Raw genomic sequence first — 21,500 nt, 5'->3', positions numbered from 1 at the left:
ATCTATCCTCCTAACCTTCCCTCCATCTATGCTCCTAACCTCTTTTCTTGTCCTTTTTGCCTCCATCTATCCTCCTGTCCTTCTCTCTTTCCCAAATCTATCGTACTGTATCGTTCTTCCCTCCTTCCCTACATCAATCATCCTATGTTTTTACATACTTCTAGCTTTTGAGTAGCCAGTCCATCTACCTTCCTATCCTTCTACTTTTTCTTGGTTTTGAGTAGCATACGAAATTAACCTATATATGTTTTGTTCTGATATACAATGCAGCACCCATGATGCCCGACCATGCAGCTTCAACCCATAGAAGGGCAGCAGGCGGGTCCTGGCTGGGGTGTGGAATGTTGGCTGACTCAGCATGTACAGTAGCATCAATGTGCAGTCGTCTCTGTTAATGCCTGAGTAGAATACAGCGGCCATTTGTGGGGGCAGTTGATGCTGATTGTTTGGTACAAAAGAGCTCGCATTGTACATGAAAGCATAGATACAACTCTGTTGAGTAAACATAGATAAAGCTAAATACAACATACTGTAAATAGAGCAAAATACAGCACACATACAGTAAAATCCATCTTCAGTAAGCATACTTCAAGTAAGCGTACTTCCTACTTTGTGATCATACTTCATATTTAGTAAGCAAATGTCATACTTAGTAAACATACTTCATAGTTTGTAAGCATTTTTTCTACTTCCTACTTAATGGGAACATTCCATTTGAGTGCAGTGGGTTCATGTGATTTTAACTGAGACCTATTGCATCATAACAGATGTCTTGGATAGCTAGCTATTCTGTTTTAGCCATAGGCTTCATGTATGCTGTATTTACCTCTAAACATGCTGTACACTGCTACCATTGACAGGTTGCTATATGGAACATCTGGATGGAGAATTCACTGATCCCATGCATGGCATCTGGACACCCACACACACATGCACACGCACACACACACACACACACACACACACTCACACACACGCACACGCACACATATTTCTCGAAGGCGTCTGTTGGTCTTTTGTGTGGGATGCAGGAAAGAGCCAACCACAACAGTTCTTCAGCTGGCAGCTTTAGTTGGTACACAAGGACATAAAGCTTGCCAGTGAAGAACTGCTGTGGGTCAGCCAGTGAGCACCCACGCAACATGTACAAAAATACACACATATAAACACACACGCAACAGATGCACACACACATTAGGCTACATCTTCTGTCTCTTTGGCCATCAGGGTGGGCAGTGGAATCTGTAGAGAGAGAAAGAAGGGAGGGTGGAGAGAGAGAGGGAAACATTAGAATATATGTCTGACTGACTGGTGCTAAAATGCAATATTCAGTACGATATATGCTATCCTAAGGGAATAACTGTGAAAGACAGAAAGCCAAACAGCCTGCATTCATTTGAGATGATGTGTACATATGTGAACTGTGCAGTCATGTGCGTTCTCACTTGAGCTAGCCCACGTCAGCTGACCCAGCTCTCCATAAGCTGCCTTAATGCAACACAGATACTGGAGCTAGATGCTTTGCCTCTGGACAAGGGACTGGAACTTTCTGATGCTGCACACTAGTGTAATATGGCACGCTTTATACTGTAGCATTTACAAATAAGAGAGAATCAGATGCCCATCCAAAATGGCATCCTTTTCCTTATATAGTGCACTACTTTTGGCAGGGCTTTGGTCAAAAGTAGTGCACCGCATAGGGAATAGGGTGCCATTTCGGTCGACACAGAGTTTGTAATTGTTTTAGGCACTACTGTTCCCTCAGGTCTTCAACTGTTTCTCCAACAAACTATCAAACCATTGCTGTTTTTGTACCCGAGTTGAAAAATATTAGCGTGTCATCAAAGGACAGCAATGTTCACTTTAATTCTTGTCAGATTAATCCGAATGAACGGCCAGGAGGGCTGTGAAACCTTCAAGAGATACTCGTTACAACACATTATCATCCATGATAAAGAATGAAGCTTAGCTGGGCTGCGTTTTTAGCCATAGCCTAGTCAAAAAGTGTTAAGTCATCTACAATGCTAAAACAACTCTTATACTTGACTGTCCCATCTATGTTGATGTTCTATTGTTATAAATAACTTATGTCCTTTGGGAAAAACCCATAAAACAACCAAGAAACACCCAGAGAACAACCAACTGTAAATATATACCCAGTAACATAGTAAGGCCTATTTAGTTCAGTCAGTGTATGGTTAGCCTTTTCGCTGAACATATGATTAAAGTCTCGCTATGTGCTGTAGTATATGAAAACTATTCTTGTTATGCCGTTTTAAATGCCTCTTCCTAGCTGCATATTTTCCAGGCAGCGCAGACAGATTTGTCACAGTTCAAGGACAGGGTTTTGGGAAAAGCCCTTAGCAGTCCAGCGAACCCAACGACTCTGTAAACCCAACGAACCCACCTCTTGTTGCTCTGCTCTGGGCTCCAGTGGAAAGCTCCCGTGTGCAGGCCTCGCTCAATAGATCCACACACACACACGCGGTCTACACACTCGGCCCACACACACACGCAACCCAGTCTAGGAAAAGTAGCCAGCTCTGCCAAAGCGCTGAGTCCCTTTCAATACAGCCGCCTCGGACCCATCCTCCTCCTGAGTGGATCTAAGGGATCTATTTTGGATGTATAATGATTGGAGTGTGTGTGTGTGTGTGTGTGTGTGTGTGTGTGTGTGTGTGTGTGTGTGTGTGTGTGTGTGTGTGTGTGTGTGTGTGTGTGTGTGTGTGTGTGTTTTTTATATATATGTTCCCTCTTTATTATTTACCGCTAACCCTACCACCCCTCCCCTAATCGGCCTTTGCTTGCAGACAGAGATGGACAGAGAAGATTCCTCCAGTGTTTATTAGCATTAGCCATAGACTATAACAGTAGCCAGCCTCAGAATCTTCTAGTAGCATTATTCCCATTAAGCTTAGGACTAGCATTAGTCAGCCTACTGTCCTGACCTACAGTACAGTAGTGTTTGTTAAAGGACACCATGCAGTAGGTCAGTCAGTGTCCTCCAGCACCTGCAGACTCTCCAGAGAGGCTCTGACAGAGCACAGTACAGCACTCAGCCATCACAACACACCTGCAGCTACCGCTGTTACTGACCTGGTCTTAGAGTGAGTGTGTGTGTGCGCGCATGTATTGACATGGAGCATGACACCCTACTTCATGTGCACGTTTAAGTGTGTGTGGGCTGTGTTATTAGGAGCACAGACATTTGACACAACACACACACTTTATACAGCAACACACACACACTTTGCACACACACACACTTTACACAACACACACACTTTATACACAACACACACACTTTATACAACACACACACACTTTATACACAACACACACACTTTACACAACACACACACTTTACACAACACACACACACTTTATACAACACACACACACTTTATACAACACACACGCTTTCATATTTCACCCCCTCCTTTCGTCCACTTGGGAAGTGCATGGTTGCCTGGGTGATGAGTGGACTCAGTGATCAGTCATCAGAACAACAGCCCTCTGACGTCAAACACTGTCACTTACACACTGCTGGACGATTGGTGAAAAGGGCAAGTCGTCAAAAGGTGTGTGTGTGTGTGTGTGTGTGTGTGTGTGTGTGTGTGTGTGTGTGTGTGTGTGTGTGTGTGTGTGTGTGTGTGTGTGTGTGTGTGTGTGTGTGTGTGTGTGTGTGTGTGTGTGTGTGTGTGTGTGTGTGTGTGTGTGTGTGTGTTCGTGTTTAAGGAGGGAATTACATATAAATACACACTGCAGTTCTGTGATCTTCCATTTTAAAAAATCACTGCAACACACCGACACACACACACATACTGTACACCACCCTCAGGCCCAGGCTACCACAACACTGTAAATAATGCCCCACACCACCACCACCTCCCACCCTCATAAATTGCTTTCAAGTCAGCGGGAGATCAATATATTAGTCACTGGCTCCCCGCTTCCCAGTAGAATTACTAGGAAGAGGAAAGGGACCTATTCTGCATCAGAGAATAGGACACACTTTGTTGGAGATGCTCATTTCTTGCAGAATGAAAGAGACAGGAAGAGTGACAAAGAGAGACCTGTTGTTTTTCAACTCTTGATGATCGGCTATGAAAAGCCAACTGAAAATTATTCATGATTATTATTTGACCATGCTTGTCACTTATGAACATTTTTGAACATCTTGGCATAGTTCTGTTATAATCTCCACCCGGCACAGCCAGAAGAGGACTGGCCACCCCTCATAGCCTGGTTCCTCTCTAGGTTTCTTCCTAGGTTTTGGCCTTTCTAGGGAGTTTTTCCTAGCCACCGTGCTTCTACACCTGCATTACTAGCTGTTTGGGGTTTTAGGCTGGGTGTCTGTACAGCACTTCGAGATATTAGCTGATGTACGAAGGGCTATATAAAATAAAATTTATTGATTGATTGAGAGAGAGGGTGGTGAGGAGAGAGAGAGGCGGGCGGGAGAGAGAGAGGGTGGTGAGGAGAGAGAGAGGGTGGTGAGGAGAGAGAGAGAGGCGGGGCGGGAAAGAGAGAGGGTGGTGAGGAGAGAGAGAGGGTGGTGAGGAGAGAGAGAGGCGGGGCAGGAGAGAGAGAGGGTGGTGAGGAGAGAGAGAGGGTGGTGAGGAGAGAGAGCGAGGGTGGTGAGGGTGGTGAGGAGAGAGAGAGGGTGGTGAGGAGAGAGAGAGGCGGGGCGGGGCGGGGCGGGAAAGAGAGAGGGTGGTGAGGAGAGAAAGAGGGAGGTGAGGAGAGAGAGAGGCGGGGCAGGAGAGAGAGAGGGTGGTGAGGAGAGAGAGAGGGTGGTGAGGAGAGAGAGGGGGTGGTGAGGAGAGAGAGAGGCGGGGCGGGAGAGAGAGAGAGAGGGTGGTGAGGAGAGAGAGAGGGTGGTGAGGAGAGAGAGAGGGTGGTGAGGAGAGAGAGAGGTGGGGCGGGAGAGAGAGAGGGTGGTGAGGAGAGAGAGGGTGGTGAGGAGAGAGAGAGGGTGGTGAGGAGAGAGAGAGGGTGGTGAGGAGAGAGAGAGGCGGGGCGGGAGAGAGAGAGGGTGGTGAGGAGAGAGAGGGTGGTGAGGAGAGAGAGAGGGTGGTGAGGAGAGAGAGAGGGTGGTGAGGAGAGAGAGAGGGGGTGGTGAGGAGAGAGAGAGGGTGGTGAGGAGAGAGAGAGGCGGGGCGGGAGAGAGAGAGCGAGAGAATGAGAGCGTATGCATGCGCTAGACAGTGTGTGAGACCAGGAGCCACACCCAATTGGAATAACAGTGGATGTGGTTTGAGTTATGAAACAGTGTTTTCTTCCCTAACTGACAGCAGCAGGAATCCTCTGGAAGGGAAAACTGCCAAGCCTCCTGGGAATATACACGATCCATTTTGGTTATGAAATGCCATTTGACACTGCTAACTAAGGAGGAGAGGGGGGCCAGACTAGTCACTACAACGGGGGAAACATCTCTGTCTCACGTCACTGTTACTGCAACCGGATGTGTTTTGACATCTCATAGGATTTATATGTTATGTGTTGCAAATGCCACTCATGTTCTGTTAATTTACAACATTATGGCAGTAATGTGACTCTGGAGAGATTCCATTGACCCATAACATGCCAATTTAACAACTTCTCATAAAATCTACGAGAAGGAATAAATATATAACTATATATATTTTATAAAATGACTACCCAGAGAGAAAGAGGTTTTCTACTACTAAGGTGGCAGCCCCAGAGCTAATGAGAGAGAGGGTGGTGAGGAGAGAGAGAAAGTGGCTGAAATAGGTGAGACAGAGGAGAGAGAGAAAGAGAGAGAGGAAAAGATGAGAAAGAGATGCATAGAGAGGGAGAGGGAGAGAGAGCATGGTGAGCATGAGAGAGGTGAGAAAATGAGAGGGATGAAAGTGAGAGAAATAGAGGGAGTGAGGAGAGCAACAGGAAGAAGACAAATTGTGAGTAGGTCTTGGAGGCTTGCAGGCATAAGCAGCAGTGGAGGAGGCCACATGGAACTCAGAGACAGATAGTGGCGCCAGCCTTAAACACACACACTGACCAAACTATCCCATTAGAAATTCACTGCAATATCACACAGGCCTTCATTGAATTAGTCATAAGAGCACCATGCATATCCATCAACCGGGACCCACGTCCACTCAAACCTAACTGCTGAGTCAGAGACAGGGGAGGAGAGAGTCTGTGTACTTGCTTGTGTGTACAGTGTATGTGGTTGCGTGCTTGCGTGCGTTTACCCACCACACAGGTTTTTTCAACATATGTTATAGTGTTTGCATGTTAGTGTGTGTGCATGCATAAGCGCAAATGCTGTAGACATCTGATCTCAGTTACTGTAAGCTTTGCCATTTTACCAAACCACCTCAGACAACAGAAATCTGACTGCAATTATGCCACGGTGAGTCATCTGGTGTGGACACACACACACACACACACACACACACACACACTGGTGTGAAGACACACAGACACACACACACACACACACACACACACACTGGTGTGAAGACACAGCTTGCTTTGAGCTCTTTGCTGTCTGCTTGATAGCACTGATTTAATTCAAATGCATCTACGCCCCCGAATAGGAAGTGAGGATGTAAGAGGAACTGGAAGAGGGGGGCAGGAAATAGCACTATGACATGGTTACGGGTTATGAAAGAACACCTGTAGCCAGGAAACAACTCCGATTTTATATATATTTTTTCACCTTTATTTAACCAGGTAGGCCAGTTGAGAACAAGTTCTCATTTACAACTGCGACCTGGCCAAGATAAAGCAAAGCAGTGCGACACAAACATCAACACAGAGTTACACATGGAATAAACAAACATACAGTCAATAACACAATAGAAAAGTGTATATACAGTGTGTGCAAATGAGTAAGATTAGGGAGGTAAGGCAATAAATAGGCCATAGTGGCGAAATAATTACAATTTAGCAATTAAACACTGGAGTGATAGATGTGCAGAAAATGAATGTGCAAGCAGAGATACTGGGGTGCAAAGGATCAAAAAAAATATGGGGATGAGGTAGTTGGGTAGGCTATTTACATATGGGCTATGTACAGGTTAATTAATTGTTGTGTGTGTGTGTGTGTGTGTGTGTGTGTGTGTGTGTGTGTGTGTGTGTGTGTGTGTGTGTGTGTGTGTGTGTGTGTGTGTGTGTGTGTGTGTGTGTGTGTGTGTGTGTGTGTGTGTGTGTGTGTGTGTGTGTGTGTGTGTGTGTGTGTTATGGGGGTAAACAGGAAGTGTGTGTTAGGGAGTATCCGGCTCCCAGACGTCAGAGGGACAGCGAGGCAGACATCCTGCCCCAAACTTTCCCACAATACAGCACACACACACACACACACACACACACACACACACACACACACACACACACACACACACACACACACACACACACACACACACACACACACACACACACACACACACACACACACACACACACACACACACGCACGCACGCGCTGCTGCACACTCATGCTGTATGACAGCTGTGTGTGTGTATGTGTCATTAGCTGATCATCAAGGCTGTGTGCCTGTGTGTCTGCCTATGTATCATCAAGGCTGTGTGCCTGTGTGTCTGCCTATGTATCATCAAGGCTGTGTGCCTGTGTGTCTGCCTATGTATCATCAAGGCTGTGTGCCTGTGTGTCTGCCTATGTATCATCAAGGCTGTGTGTCTGTGTGTCTGCCTATGTATCATCAAGGCTGTGTGCCTGTGTGTCTGCCTATGTATCATCAAGGCTGTGTGCCTGTGTGTCTGCCTATGTATCATCAAGGCTGTGTGCCTGTGTGTCTGCCTATGTATCATCAAGGCTGTGTGCCTGTGTGTCTGCCTATGTATCATCAAGGCTGTGTGCCTGTGTGTCTGCCTATGTATCATCAAGGCTGTGTGCCTGTGTGTCTGCCTATGTATCATCAAGGCTGTGTGCCTGTGTGTCTGCCTATGTATCATCAAGGCTGTGTGCCTGTGTGTCTGCCTATGTATTTGTATGGCATCCTGGGTTGTCAGCTTGATGCACACTGATGTTTTTCTTCCTGTAGTCTTTCTTTAGTCCTCCTCTTAATTTGAGCCAGTTTGGACAGGAATTATTATGTGGATTATAATTCATCTACATGAAAAATCTAAGTCAAAATCAAAATTTCAAAGTGGAAATTACAAACTTCAGAAGCCTTTTAAACCTCAAATACACTACACGTTTTAAATTTCCTTGCAACTGAGTGATCAAATTAAGATCCTACATTTGTATAAGAACGAAGGGGGCTGCAAGGTTATCAACAATGTGTCATGACTAACTACATCATTAATGTTGCTCTTCTGAAACCAACACAGGAATAAATGTGGAGAGAGACGGAGAGAGAATCCAAGAGAGAGAAATATTGAGAGGGAGATATAGAGGGATTGAGTGAGAGAGAGAGAATGAGAGAGAGACAGAAAGCCAGCGGGAGAGAGAGGGAGAGAGAGAGATAGGAAGGGAGGGAGAGTGAGATAGGGGGAGTATCCCTGGGAAAAGTGACACATTAAAGTAAATTATTTGTGTGCTTTTCCCCCCAGACCAGACCAGTCTAGCCATCGCCCTCCCGGATTTGGGAGTGTGTGTGAATAAAAACATTGTTTCTGGGTCTGCATCTGTGTGTGCCTGTCTGTATGAATGTGTATGTGTGTCTACCTGTGTGTCCATCTGTGTGTGCCTGTCTGTATGAACGTGTATGTGTGTCTACCTGTGTGTCCATCTGTGTGTGCCTGTCTGTATGAACGTGTATGTGTGTCTACCTGTGTGTCCATCTGTGCGTGTGTGTCCATCTATGTATGTGTGTGTGTCCATCTGTGTGTGCCTGTCTGTATGAACGTGTATGTGTGTCTACCTGTGTGTCCATCTGTGCGTGTGTGTCCATCTATGTATGTGTGTGTGTCCATCTGTGTGTGCCTGTCTGTATGAATGTGTATGTGTGTCTACCTGTGTGTCCATCTGTGTGTGTGTGTGTCCATCTGTGTGTGTCCATCTGTGTATGTTTGTGTGTGTGTGTGAATGCGTGTGTCCATCCGTGTGTGTTCGTGTGTGCACACTCCTCACACTCCCCTGACCTCTCCATCCATGTGTGAAAACTAAAATTCCTTTGGCCACTCGCTTGCAAACAGACAAAACAGTGAGTGTGAGAGTGTGAGAGTGTGTGTGTGAGAGAGAGAGAGAGAGAGAGAGAGAGAGAGAGAGAGAGAGAGAGAGAGAGAGAGAGAGAGAGAGAGAGAGAGAGAGAGAGAGAGAGAGAGAGAGAGAGAGAGAGAGGGGGAGAGAGAGAGAGAGAGAGAGAGAGAGAGAGAGAGAGAGAGAGAGAGAGAGAGAGAGAGAGAGAGAGAGAGAGAGAGAGAGAGAGAGAGAGAGAGAGAGAGAGAGACTTCTTCTTAAATGTGTAATTATGAAAGTTGAGGGAAAGAGAGTAGTAGTCACACCCAAGCTCAAGTACCGGGCAGAGGGAGGGGGAAGGAGGGGGGAGGGAGGAGGACGGATGGAGGAGCGAGGGGGAAGGAGGAGGGAGGGAGGAGGAAGGACAGATGGAGGGGGAAGGAGGGAAGGGGAAGGAGGGAGGGAGGGGGAAGGAGGAGGGAGGGAGGACGAAGGACAGATGGAGGGGGAAGGAGGGAAGGGGAAGGAGGGAGGGCGGGAGCCCCTTCCTTCAATGGACTTATAACCCAATGAATTGCAATGGACCCAATGTACAGTATACAGTATGTACCTATACCTATATGTACCTATATGACTGGTCTGTAGATTGTAACTCTCATTAAAAAATACAATCTAAAAGTACTTCCCGAGGAGAAGGGAGGACGCCAACAGGGCCCCATGAATTGTGCCCTTTACCATTGTGCCTATCCTTCCATCCATCCTAAACCATGTGAACTTATCACTTAATACACACATACAGGGCATGGATCCATTTCCCCATAGGACAGAAGATGTTAGTTTCTTCATAAAGGACAGTGTTAGTCTCACAGTGGTTTCTTCATAAAGGACAGTGTTAGTCTCACAGTGGTTTCTTCATAAAGGACAGTGTTAGTCTCACAGTGGTTTCTTCATAAAGGACAGTGTTAGTCTCACAGTGGTTTCTTCATAAAGGACAGTGTTAGTCTCACAGTGGTTTCTTCATAAAGGACAGTGTTAGTCTCACAGTGGTTTCTTCATAAAGGACAGTGTTAGTCTCACAGTGGTTTCTTCATAAAGGACAGTGTTAGTCTCACAGTGGTTTCTTCATAAAGGACAGTGTTAGTCTCACAGTGGTTTCTTCATAAAGGACAGTGTTAGTCTCACAGTGGTTTCTTCATAAAGGACAGTGTTAGTCTCCCAGTGGTTTCTTCATAAAGGACAGTGTTAGTCTCACAGTGGTTTCTTCATAAAGGACAGTGTTAGTCTCACAGTGGTTTCTTCATAAAGGACAGTGTTAGTCTCACAGTGGTTTCTTCATAAAGGACAGTGTTAGTCTCACAGTGGTTTCTTCATAAAGGACAGTGTTAGTCTGAGAGCAAGAGTGAAAAAACATGTATGTCTGTGTTGTGTGTGTGTCCACCACTTCATGAGCTGCAGGCTGCCACATACACTGATGTACACAGATGGCCTGGGAGTACATTCCATCCAGGGAACACTCTGGAAGACTGAGACACAGTGAGCAGATAGTTTAAGTTCCAAGTGGAAATGAGCTCCTGCTAACCCACAAAGATTGTCATTACTTAAGGTATCTACCTACCTTATAACCCCCAGCCTAGTGCTTTGACCACCACACACACACGTACACACACACGTACACACACACAGAGAGGCTCTTATCCAACCACAGATCACATTGACATACTTTGCGCACTGGCTGCCATAAAGTGTTCCGTCTCTCTGCTCCCTGACCAGCTTGCACATAGCTCAGTTATAGCATAAGCATGTATCCGATAACCTCAATTATTATATGAAGCATGTACTACATAGTGTCAGCAACCACATGAATGTAGTTCCCCTGCCACAGACAACTGAGCAGTAGAAAGAACCACAGACGTGATATGGACATCGTGAAAAGATGCAAAGCTGCTCATTGCTTAGTAATTGCTAACAAATATAACTTTTCAGGGAAAAAGTGTCACAGTCGAGAAATCATAGATTTTCTGAGAACTACAGTCTACTAATGTTTCTGACAATAATATGTTGACTCGTGGAGGTGGAAAAGAGGTCACACAGATACCATGATGTTAAATTGAATATTTTGTGTTTCTTGGGTTGCCTACATAGTAATTACATAGATATTGCAGAACTCGTTTCAATAAATAGTTGGGCAAAATCTGTGTATTCATCTTTATCGTTGCATATGGAATGTGTCCTAAATGGCGCCCTATTCCCTTTATAGTGCACTACCTTTGACCAGGGTCCATAGGTTCCTGAGCTACAACCATGTTAAACAGATGTGTCCACAGCAAGCAGACATTTTGCCAGACATGCAGCATTTTCCACTAACAGAAGGATTTGTGCTCAACAGGTTTGTCCCTGCAGAATGGATTTCTAACTCTCTCTCTCTCTCTCTCTCTCCGTCCCTCTGTCTCTTCCACTTGCCATCAACACCCTCTGAATACCTTCTTGCTTAGCTCCCTTCCTCCCTCTCTACCTCTCCCTCCCCTCTATCAACCCCATCACCCCTGTCTCTCCCTTATATCCCTTCTCTCCCTCCGACTATTTTGCTCTCTCTCTCTCTCTCTCTCTCTCTCTCTCTCTCTCTCTCTCTCTCTCTCTCTCTCTCTCTCTCTCTCTCTCTCTCTCTCTCTCTCTCTTCTGCTCTCCATACAACCCCCCTCTCTCTCCCCTTCTCTCCCTCCCACTCTCCCATTCTCTCTCCTTCCCTGTCCCTGCCTCTCTCCCAATCTCTCTCACTCCCTCTCCTCTCTTTCCATTGGTCAGCTCTTTGGGCCTGGGGTGCATTCCTGGGATGCCTAGTACATATGGTATAAATTCCATTCAGTCTGCAGAGGCCCTAGACCTACACGCTCTCTGAACACAGAGCACACACACAGAGCACACACACAGACAGTACACATGCGCAGGCCCAACCTCTCTCAGACCCGCCCTGTTCCTCTACCTCTCTCTATCTTTCCACCTCCCTCTAACGCTCACTCTCTCTCTCTGTCTGTCCCCCTCTCTTTCTCTCTCTAGCTTCCACTCTACCTCTCTATCCTTCCACGTTTCCACCTTGTGTGTATGCATACAGTAGGTTGGTCAATGTATGTCTACCTGTATGTACAGTATGTCTACCTTCCTCACCATGTATAAGTACAGTACCAGTCAAAAGTTTGGACACACCTACTCATTCAAGGCTGGTAACTCTACGGAACTTATCCTCTGCAGCAGAGGCAACTCTGGGTCTTCTTTTCCTGTGGCGGTCCTCATGAGAGCCAGTTTCATCATAGGGCTTGATGATTTTTGCGACTGCACTTGAAGAAAATGTCAAAGTTCTTGAAATTTTCAGAATTGACTGACCTTCATGTCTTAAAGTAATGATGGACTGTCATGTCTCTTTGCTTATTTGAGCTGTTCTTGCCATAATATGGACTTGGTCTTTTACCAAATAAGGCTATCTTCTGTATACCAACCCTACCTTGTCACAATACAAATGATTGGCTAAAATGCATAAGAAAGAAAGAAATTATCTTTTAACAAGGCACACCTGTTAATTGAAATGCATTCCAGGTGACTACCTCATGAAGCTGGTTGAGAGAATGCCAAGAGTGTAAAGCTGTCATCAAGGCAAATGGTGGCTATAAACTACTGTGATTACTATTATTTGACCATGCTGGTCATTTATGAACATTTGAACATCTTGGCCATGTTCTGTTATAATCTCCACCCGGCACAGCCAGAAGAGGACTGGCCACCCCTCATAGCCTGGTTCCTCTCTAGGTTTCTTCCTAGGTTTTGGCCTTTCTAGGAGTTTTTCCTAGCCACCGTGCTTCTACACCTGCATTGCTTGCTGTTTGGGGTTTTAGGCTGGGTTTCTGTACAGCACTTTGAGATATCAGCTGATGTAAGAAGGGCTATATAAATACATTTGATTTGATATTTTGAAGAATCTCAAATATAAAATATATTTTGATTTGTTTAACACTTTTTTGGTTACTACATGATTCCATAATGTGTTATTTCATCATTTTGATGTCTTCACTATTAGTCTACAATGTAGAAAATCATGAAAATAAAGAAAAACCCTTGAATGAGTAGGTGTCCAAACTTTTGACTGGTACTGTACGTATAGGGAGACTGAAATTCGGCAAAGGCACAATAGCACTAGGTCTTTAACTAGGTCACTTACAGGGCCAGGGATACAGGGCTGTGGGAAAAACAAAACCTGTGGCAGTCCATTTAATCAACCGGAGATTACACAGTGACACAGCGTCCCTTCTGCCTTGTACTCATTCCATCACAGGGGAAATGGTACACTATTCCCTATATAGTGCACTATTGTTGACCAGGGGATGACATTTTGGACACACCCATGGTTTTCAATCTCTGGATGGGACTAGTTCATGTTGAATTGGCACTGCTAAGTTTACTGTTAGATAAAAATGGTGGCTCTGCACTGGCTATTCCTTGGTGGTGCTGGAAATGGCCTAAGGGTTAATTTCCTACTGCTTGTTTAACATGGAGATTAAATGGAACCAATGGAAGTTTCATTAGTTGAGCTATAAACTGTTGACTGTCAGTCCAAACTTGACCAAGGCACTATGAGGACTAGACCCAGTCCTAGCCTAAGCCCTGATAGGGCCAGTCAAAGCCTATTCCCTTTGAGAGTGGAATAGACCCCAAGGCCACTAAGAGCGCAAGAGTCAATCCCAGTCCCAGCCCTTAGTGATAAGAGATCTCAGCCTTGAGTCACTAGTGAATTGATCCCAGTCCCAGCCCTTAGTGATAAGAGAACTCAGCCTTGAGTCACTAGTGAATTGATCCCAGTCCCAGCCCTTAGTGATAACAGATCTCAGCCTTGAGTCACTAGTGAATTGATCCCAGTCCCAGCCCTTAGTGATAAGAGATCTCAGCCTTGAGTCACTAGTGAATTGATCCCAGTCCCAGCCCTTAGTGATAAGAGAACTCAGCCTTGAGTCACTAGTGAATTGATCCCAGTCCCAGCCCTTAGTGATAAGAGATCTCAGCCTTGAGTCACTAGTGAATTGATCCCAGTCCCAGCCCTTAGTGATAAGAAAACTCAGCCTTGAGTCACTAGTGAATTGATCCCAGTCCCAGCCCTTAGTGATAAGAGAACTCAGCCTTGAGTCACTAGTGAATTGATCCCAGTCCCAGCCCTTAGTGATATGAGATCTCAGCCTTGAGTCACTAGTGAATTGATCCCAGTCCCAGCCCTTAGTGATAAGAGATCTCAGCCTTGAGTCACTAGTGAATTGATCCCAGTCCCAGCCCTTAGTGATAAGAGAACTCAGCCTTGAGTCACTAGTGAATTGATCCCAGTCCCAGCCCTTAGTGATAAGAGATCTCAGCCTTGAGTCACTAGTGAATTGATCCCAGTCCCAGCCCTTAGTGATAAGAGAACTCAGCCTTGAGTCACTAGTGAATTGATCCCAGTCCCAGCCCTTAGTGATACGAGATCTCAGCCTTGAGTCACTAGTGAATTGATCCCAGTCCCAGCCCTTAGTGATACGAGATCTCAGCCTTGAGTCACTAGTGAATTGATCCCAGTCCCAGCCCTTAGTGATAAGAGAACTCAGCCTTGAGTCACTAGTGAATTGATCCCAGTCCCAGCCCTTAGTGATACGAGATCTCAGCCTTGAGTCACTAGTGAATTGATCCCAGTCCCAGCCCTTAGTGATAAGAGAACTCAGCCTTGAGTCACTAGTGAATTGATCCCAGTCCCAGCCCTTAGTGATACGAGATCTCAGCCTTGAGTCACTAGTGAATTGATCCCAGTCCCAGCCCTTAGTGATACGAGATCTCAGCCTTGAGTCACTAGTGAATTGATCCCAGTCCCAGCCCTTAGTGATAAGAGAACTCAGCCTTGAGTCACTAGTGAATTGATCCCAGTCCCAGCCCTTAGTGATACGAGATCTCAGCCTTGAGTCACTAGTGAATTGATCCCAGTCCCAGCCCTTAGTGATAAGAGATCTCAGCCTTGAGTCACTAGTGAATTGATCCCAGTCCCAGCCCTTAGTGATAAGAGATCTCAGCCTTGAGTCACTAGTGAATTGATCCCAGTCCCAGCCCTTAGTGATAAGAGATCTCAGCCTTGAGTCACTAGTGAATTGATCCCAGTCCCAGCCCTTAGTGATAAGAGAACTCAGCCTTGAGTCACTAGTGAATTGATCCCAGTCCCAGCCCTTAGTGATAAGAGATCTCAGCCTTGAGTCACTAGTGAATTGATCCCAGTCCCAGCCCTTAGTGATAAGAGAACTCAGCCTTGAGTCACTAGTGAATTGATCCCAGTCCCAGCCCTTAGTGATAAGAGATCTCAGCCTTGAGTCACTAGTGAATTGATCCCAGTCCCAGCCCTTAGTGATAAGAGATCTCAGCCTTGAGTCACTAGTGAATTGATCCCAGTCCCAGCCCTTAGTGATAAGAGATCTCAGCCTTGAGTCACTAGTGAATTGATCCCAGTCCCAGCCCTTAGTGATAAGAGAACTCAGCCTTGAGTCACTAGTGAATTGATCCCAGTCCCAGCCCTTAGTGATACGAGATCTCAGCCTTGAGTCACTAGTGAATTGATCCCAGTCCCAGCCCTTAGTGATAAGAGATCTCAGCCTTGAGTCACTAGTGAATTGATCCCAGTCCCAGCCCTTAGTGATAAGAGATCTCAGCCTTGAGTCACTAGTGAATTGATCCCAGTCCCAGCCCTTAGTGATAAGAGATCTCAGCCTTGAGTCACTAGTGAATTGATCCCAGTCCCAGCCCTTAGTGATAAGAGAACTCAGCCTTGAGTCACTAGTGAATTGATCCCAGTCCCAGCCCTTAGTGATACGAGATCTCAGCCTTGAGTCACTAGTGAATTGATCCCAGTCCCAGCCCTTAGTGATACGAGATCTCAGCCTTGAGTCACTAGTGAATTGATCCCAGTCCCAGCCCTTAGTGATAAGAGATCTCAGCCTTGAGTCACTAGTGAATTGATCCCAGTCCCAGCCCTTAGTGATAAGAGATCTCAGCCTTGAGTCACTAGTGAATTGATCCCAGTCCCAGCCCTTAGTGATAAGAGATCTCAGCCTTGAGTCACTAGTGAATTGATCCCAGTCCCAGCCCTTAGTGATAAGAGAACTCAGCCTTGAGTCACTAGTGAATTGATCCCAGTCCCAGCCCTTAGTGATAAGAGATCTCAGCCTTGAGTCACTAGTGAATTGATCCCAGTCCCAGCCCTTAGTGATAAGAGAACTCAGCCTTGAGTCACTAGTGAATTGATCCAAGCACCAAATAGGCTGGGCACTTGAAGATAAAGAGTTGAAGTTCATAGAGACTTGGCCTTGAATATATAGGAGCACTGGGATCTCAAATCAACTTCTGCTGTGTGTGTTTTTATACAGTCTGTCTGTTATTATTGAGACTACAGACTGACACTGTCTGTCCTCGTGCACACAGTCCCACACACAGAGCCTATGTAAGTCCGGTACTCACCACCACAACGCCTGCTGAGTCGAGCCTACTCAGCCCACTCAATGTCTGTTGAGAACTTCTCAGTACATTGTCATCTCAAAAGAAGTCAAATAACATTGCTAGTGAATTTTCATCTGATCTGGTTCCACGGTCACCTAAGTGAATTTAGTCAAAACGAAAACGATAAAAGTGTTATAAAAGAATGATTACCTTGGTATAGTTTTTGGTTACATGTGGATTAATTGTAACAAACCAGAAATAACCAATTTACAATTAGAGTGTAAAGTAAAGTGTGTACTCTGATGCGTGATTCAGTGTATACATCTACAGCCATAGGGTGTGGCCCTGTCTGAAACATGCAACCTAATTCTAGAATGCGCATTTCCACTGCATTTCCTCACCCACTGGGAATACTCTGATAGCCTATCAATAACTGTCAATGTGCAATCCAGCATTCAGCACAGCCCAACTATGCTACTCAATAAGAGCTGCATTAGCATGCTAATGTCAAAGCTAGACTAGAGTAATATTAGCTTCTGGTGAAATTAAACTGTTCCGTTTTTTTCTGAGGATAGGATCAATGTAAGTAATCCATTGGTTAAATCCAATTTAACCTGCACTTCAATGTATGCACTTTTAATGTAAGGTGTTCTTAAGTGTCCTGAAAGGTGTCTGTCAAATTAAATGTATACTTATTTTATTAATAGATCAGAATGGTTTAATACCTTTCATGTGAGGGAGTGGAGGATTTCTAGGACTAAAGAGAATGTTATGTCTCATACACACTAACCATAAGAATGGGCACACACACACAAATACACACACATATCGTCACGACTTGCTATGACTCCGATCATTAGATTGGAGTAAGGCAGAGGGAACACAGGACTGCAGAGAAAGACCTTGAATTACAAGCATTCCTCTCTTTCATCATATACTCCCTCTCCCTCTTTATATCTCTCTCAATCCCTCTGTTCATATACACCCATACAGTCAGTCCGTCTGTCAGTCTGCCTGATTGCCTGCCAGTCCGTCCGTCCACCCGGCCTGCCTGCCCGTCTGTCCATCCGGGCCAGCCAGCAGGGATGTCTTTCTGTCTGTTGTTCTGTCGTTCTGGGGAGCGGCTCTGTTGACATCTGTATTAATCTCATCCAGTCATGCAGAGATAAAGACAGCGCTCGCTAACCACACACACACACACACACACACACAGACACACACACACACACACCCTCAAACTCATACACACAACACAGAACAAACATACAGCCAGAGATGCTATGTTGTTGCAAGGGCAGGAAATCACGTTTACAGTCTTGAGGGTTTGTCTTTAAAACTGTAAATAAAAAGGTCCCTTTTATGAAGACTTTGCTGTGATCCATTGGATTTAGTAATAAGTAATAAGAATCTGATCTGGGTTGTGGTCCATTCCATTTGAATTCAATTCGATTGTGAACCACACCCCCTCCATCCATAAAACCACACCCCCTCATTCATCACCCAATCAGGTAGCCGGCAGGTAGCCTAGTGGTTAGAGCGTTGTGCCAGTAACCGAAAGGTTGCTAGATCAAATCCCCGAACAAGGCAGTTAACCCACTGTTCCTAGGCCGTCATTGTAAATAAGAATTTGTTCTTAACTGACTTGCCTAGTTAAATAAAGGTAAAAAATAAATAAAACCCATCTCATGTGATTTACAACTGTGGTATCACAGGTAGGATAAATCAGACCTCATTGTAACTGTTCCTATTGATGCACCCATTTCAGATCCTCCAAGTAGGTTTTAGTGCAGCATTCATTCATACAGAATCTTTTCATTGTCCATTAGACGGACAATGGAGTCCCTCAGATAGAGAGACAGTAGGCTACATGTCATATATGTTAAACTGATCTCAAGTTATACCATTGAACCATCTTAAGTTACAATGGGGCGTTAACTTAGCTGCCACTGACATAATTCCCATGTAATTCTCAAGTGTGAAAAAGTGGCATTCAAATAATCTGGATGTAGCCAATCGAGTATGGCCTGTGGCTGTTAGATTTGCTAGGCTACATATTACATAATTCATTTCCAAACAGCTGATAATTGCTGGCTACACGTTCTCTGGGGGAGGCGGGAGGAGGAGGGGTAGGAAGTCAAAGTGGCCCTGAGGAACTTGGGAGCCTGAAGTCTCGATCTCGTGACAAAACAGTCTTTCACTCTCCAGAGGCATCAAAAAAGAAGGTGCATGGGAAAGCAAAAAAGAAACTACTGCCTGCCTCTTGCCCCTTGCAACTCATACAAGTAGCCTGCCTGGTCAATTTATTGCAGCCAGCCAGTAAACCAGCTATAGGCCTTAAGAATTCATCCACCCACAGTGAATAAGGATGAAGCATCAATATCACACCCAAGAAGAGATGAGTCACTGCCAAACAGGCTGTCTGCAGGCTGTTTGCCTACGAGGCTTCAGGATGAATCCAACAAGGTCTTGACTGGAATTCAGAATAAATCGATTGTCTGGTGGTGGTGGTGGAGTGGAATAGTGCTCGAGATATTAAGTGTGCAAGGGAGCATTGTTGAATTGAATTGATAGGCTTTGAGGATTTAAGGAATTTCAGGTGCAGTCTAACAGTCATTGAGTGAATAAAAGATTAGACCTATACATGACATAGTGCCAGATCTTTAGAGTGGAGAGTGGAGCTTTCTTTGATGAGCTGTCACATTTTAACTAACAGCTCTCCTCTGAGTGTTGACATCCTCAAACTGTGATTGCATAAGCATGAGTTGGAGAGCTTGTAAACACTTGTTCCTATACTTACATAATCCCTGCCACAAAATTCCACTGAAAAATAAGTAAATGATGAAAAAAGTTCATTTAAAAGAGCAAGGCCTATCATAGACTACTTATTGTATTCAATAATGAGGTAAGACAGTTCATATCTTACCTTGATCAAGGGAAAGGAGATGTCATGGGAGCTTGAATGAAGATCCTGCTGTCTGATCTTTAGGGTGTTGCCAGCCAGTTTATAGGGAAGGTTACAGGTTCTCTCCATTTAAAGCAGGGTTTATCAACGTCAAATGAGAGATGCGGAGAGGAGGGAAAGGGGAAAGGAAGAAACGTATGGGGAAAACTGTTGTCCACATCCATGTTTCTCTGTAAAGGGTGGGGCCTTAAAGAAATTTGCTTCGCAATCCTCTCCTTTAAGTCGAATTAAAGGGAATTACAGTGAGTTACTCTAACTAAATAACGAGAAGATAATGAGTAAGTTCATTACGCATTATTCTTTAGGCTAGTAGCATACTACTAAATTATAAAAAATGTATAGTTCAAAGCTATGATCTATGAATAGGTATTTTAAAACGGTTTTACAGTACAGCAATGAGCTTGATCTTTTACATTTTGTTTAAGTTTTAAATATGACCGAATCTTATTCTGGGCTCTTTGACCCCATTATTTTTCTTACAAGTAGACTAATTGATGGGCACGCCCGTTGTCTCTATAGGCCACGAATGCGCACAATAGAAGTGTCCATAAACCAATACATTTAACGTTTAGTCTATATGAGATGGCCTTTGAAAAAACTCGTACATCTTATATTCAATACACTGCTGTGTTGAATTAAGTAATATGGCAGTGAAGGCACCGCCTACAGACCAGAGTACAAATAGTCCGAATGGCACTGCAAGTTAACTATTTGATTACATAATTTGGAACATTCCATTTGCAATATTTGTAACGGTTATGGCAATAGTCTCAATAGGTCTCATTTCACGCTCTATTTTATATTTTAGTTGTAGATTACTTCAATCTATTCAGTTAATGTTATTCCACACTCATAAAGACATTTAAAAGTTTTTAAATGAATATAGACGCACTTACTTTTTTCTGTAGGTTAGACTAACTTCTTTCCTCGGTGTGACTCAACATGTCAGTAGCCTAGTTACAAGCAGCTCCATCATTAAAAAAACGATACAAAAATACAAAATAAATAAAAATAAGATGTTTTATCAATTATCGAATTACTCTATATCACGGACTAGGCCTACTGCCCCACAGCTCCGTTGACTTGCCACTCATCTGTGGGCTGCGATATGATTGTAAAGTTGCTACGTCCATTTCAAAGCATTATACATTGAATTATTAAATACTTGTTATGATCATCCAAATAATAGCAGAATAGATTCCTTCGGTCATATTTAGAATACTGCATATTAGCCTTGTCGAGACGGCACTATTAGTTGTGAAATCGAATGCTTCCTCTATCAAATGCGCCATTAATATTGAAAATCGATCGGCTAGGCTACTTCTCACTGTATATAGCTATGATCAAGCTTTATTATCATAAGCATTTAGGTCAGAGGCAAGTATTGAAGAAGAAACCTCGTTTTAAAGGCAGCCACACCTTAACTCTCTCAATCAAGTTTGACAGTTCTAGTCCTGGACGAAACACATCTATAATTGTTCAAGTTTAAAATACACTTACAACTATTCAACTATCACCCTTGCGTCTATTAGTGTGCGATACATTATAACTTAACCGGTAAAAACGAAGATACCGCCCCAGTTTCACTTTCCAGTTTCCCAGCAGTTCCCCAACCAGCCAGTCCCTCTATCGCTGCGTCTTGGTTCTCTCTAGTCCAACTCCCTTCAAACCGGCTTCTCACTGCGATCAGCTGGCAGCGCAGTGACGCCAATAGCAACAGCTGGCCAATCAAACTCCAACGTCAAAGAACACTGACGACTCCCACCGCTTATGCACCTTGAGTGACAGGTGCTCCCACCAATGTTGTAGGGGATGACTATGGGCTAGGAGGCGTGAACAAAAGATGCCGACCAATAGGAGTGGCATATAGCAGAGGGTTTTACTCATAAATTCGGGTTGTAGTTGAGTACCGTTAACATTCCTACATATTTTAAAAAAAAG

The 21,500-nt window shown here is 44.6% G+C and overlaps 1 long non-coding RNA gene across 1 annotated transcript; it reads right to left on the bottom strand.

Moving 5' to 3' along the window:
• Nucleotides 1-204: 204 nt before the first annotated feature.
• On the bottom strand, nucleotides 205-21,212 carry LOC139548848 (uncharacterized). The gene is made up of 2 exons (XR_011669780.1): nucleotides 19,521-21,212; nucleotides 205-1,242 (listed from the first exon to the last, which is right to left on the bottom strand). It is a non-coding gene; the product is annotated as an uncharacterized lncRNA (long non-coding RNA).
• Between the last annotated feature and the right edge of the window lie 288 nt (nucleotides 21,213-21,500).

This window comes from Salvelinus alpinus, chromosome 22 (assembly GCF_045679555.1).
Source record: "Salvelinus alpinus chromosome 22, SLU_Salpinus.1, whole genome shotgun sequence".
Lineage (NCBI taxonomy): Eukaryota > Metazoa > Chordata > Actinopteri > Salmoniformes > Salmonidae > Salvelinus > Salvelinus alpinus.
The sequence above is the reverse complement of the archived record's forward strand: the minus strand, read 5'-3'. Positions and strand labels throughout refer to the sequence as shown.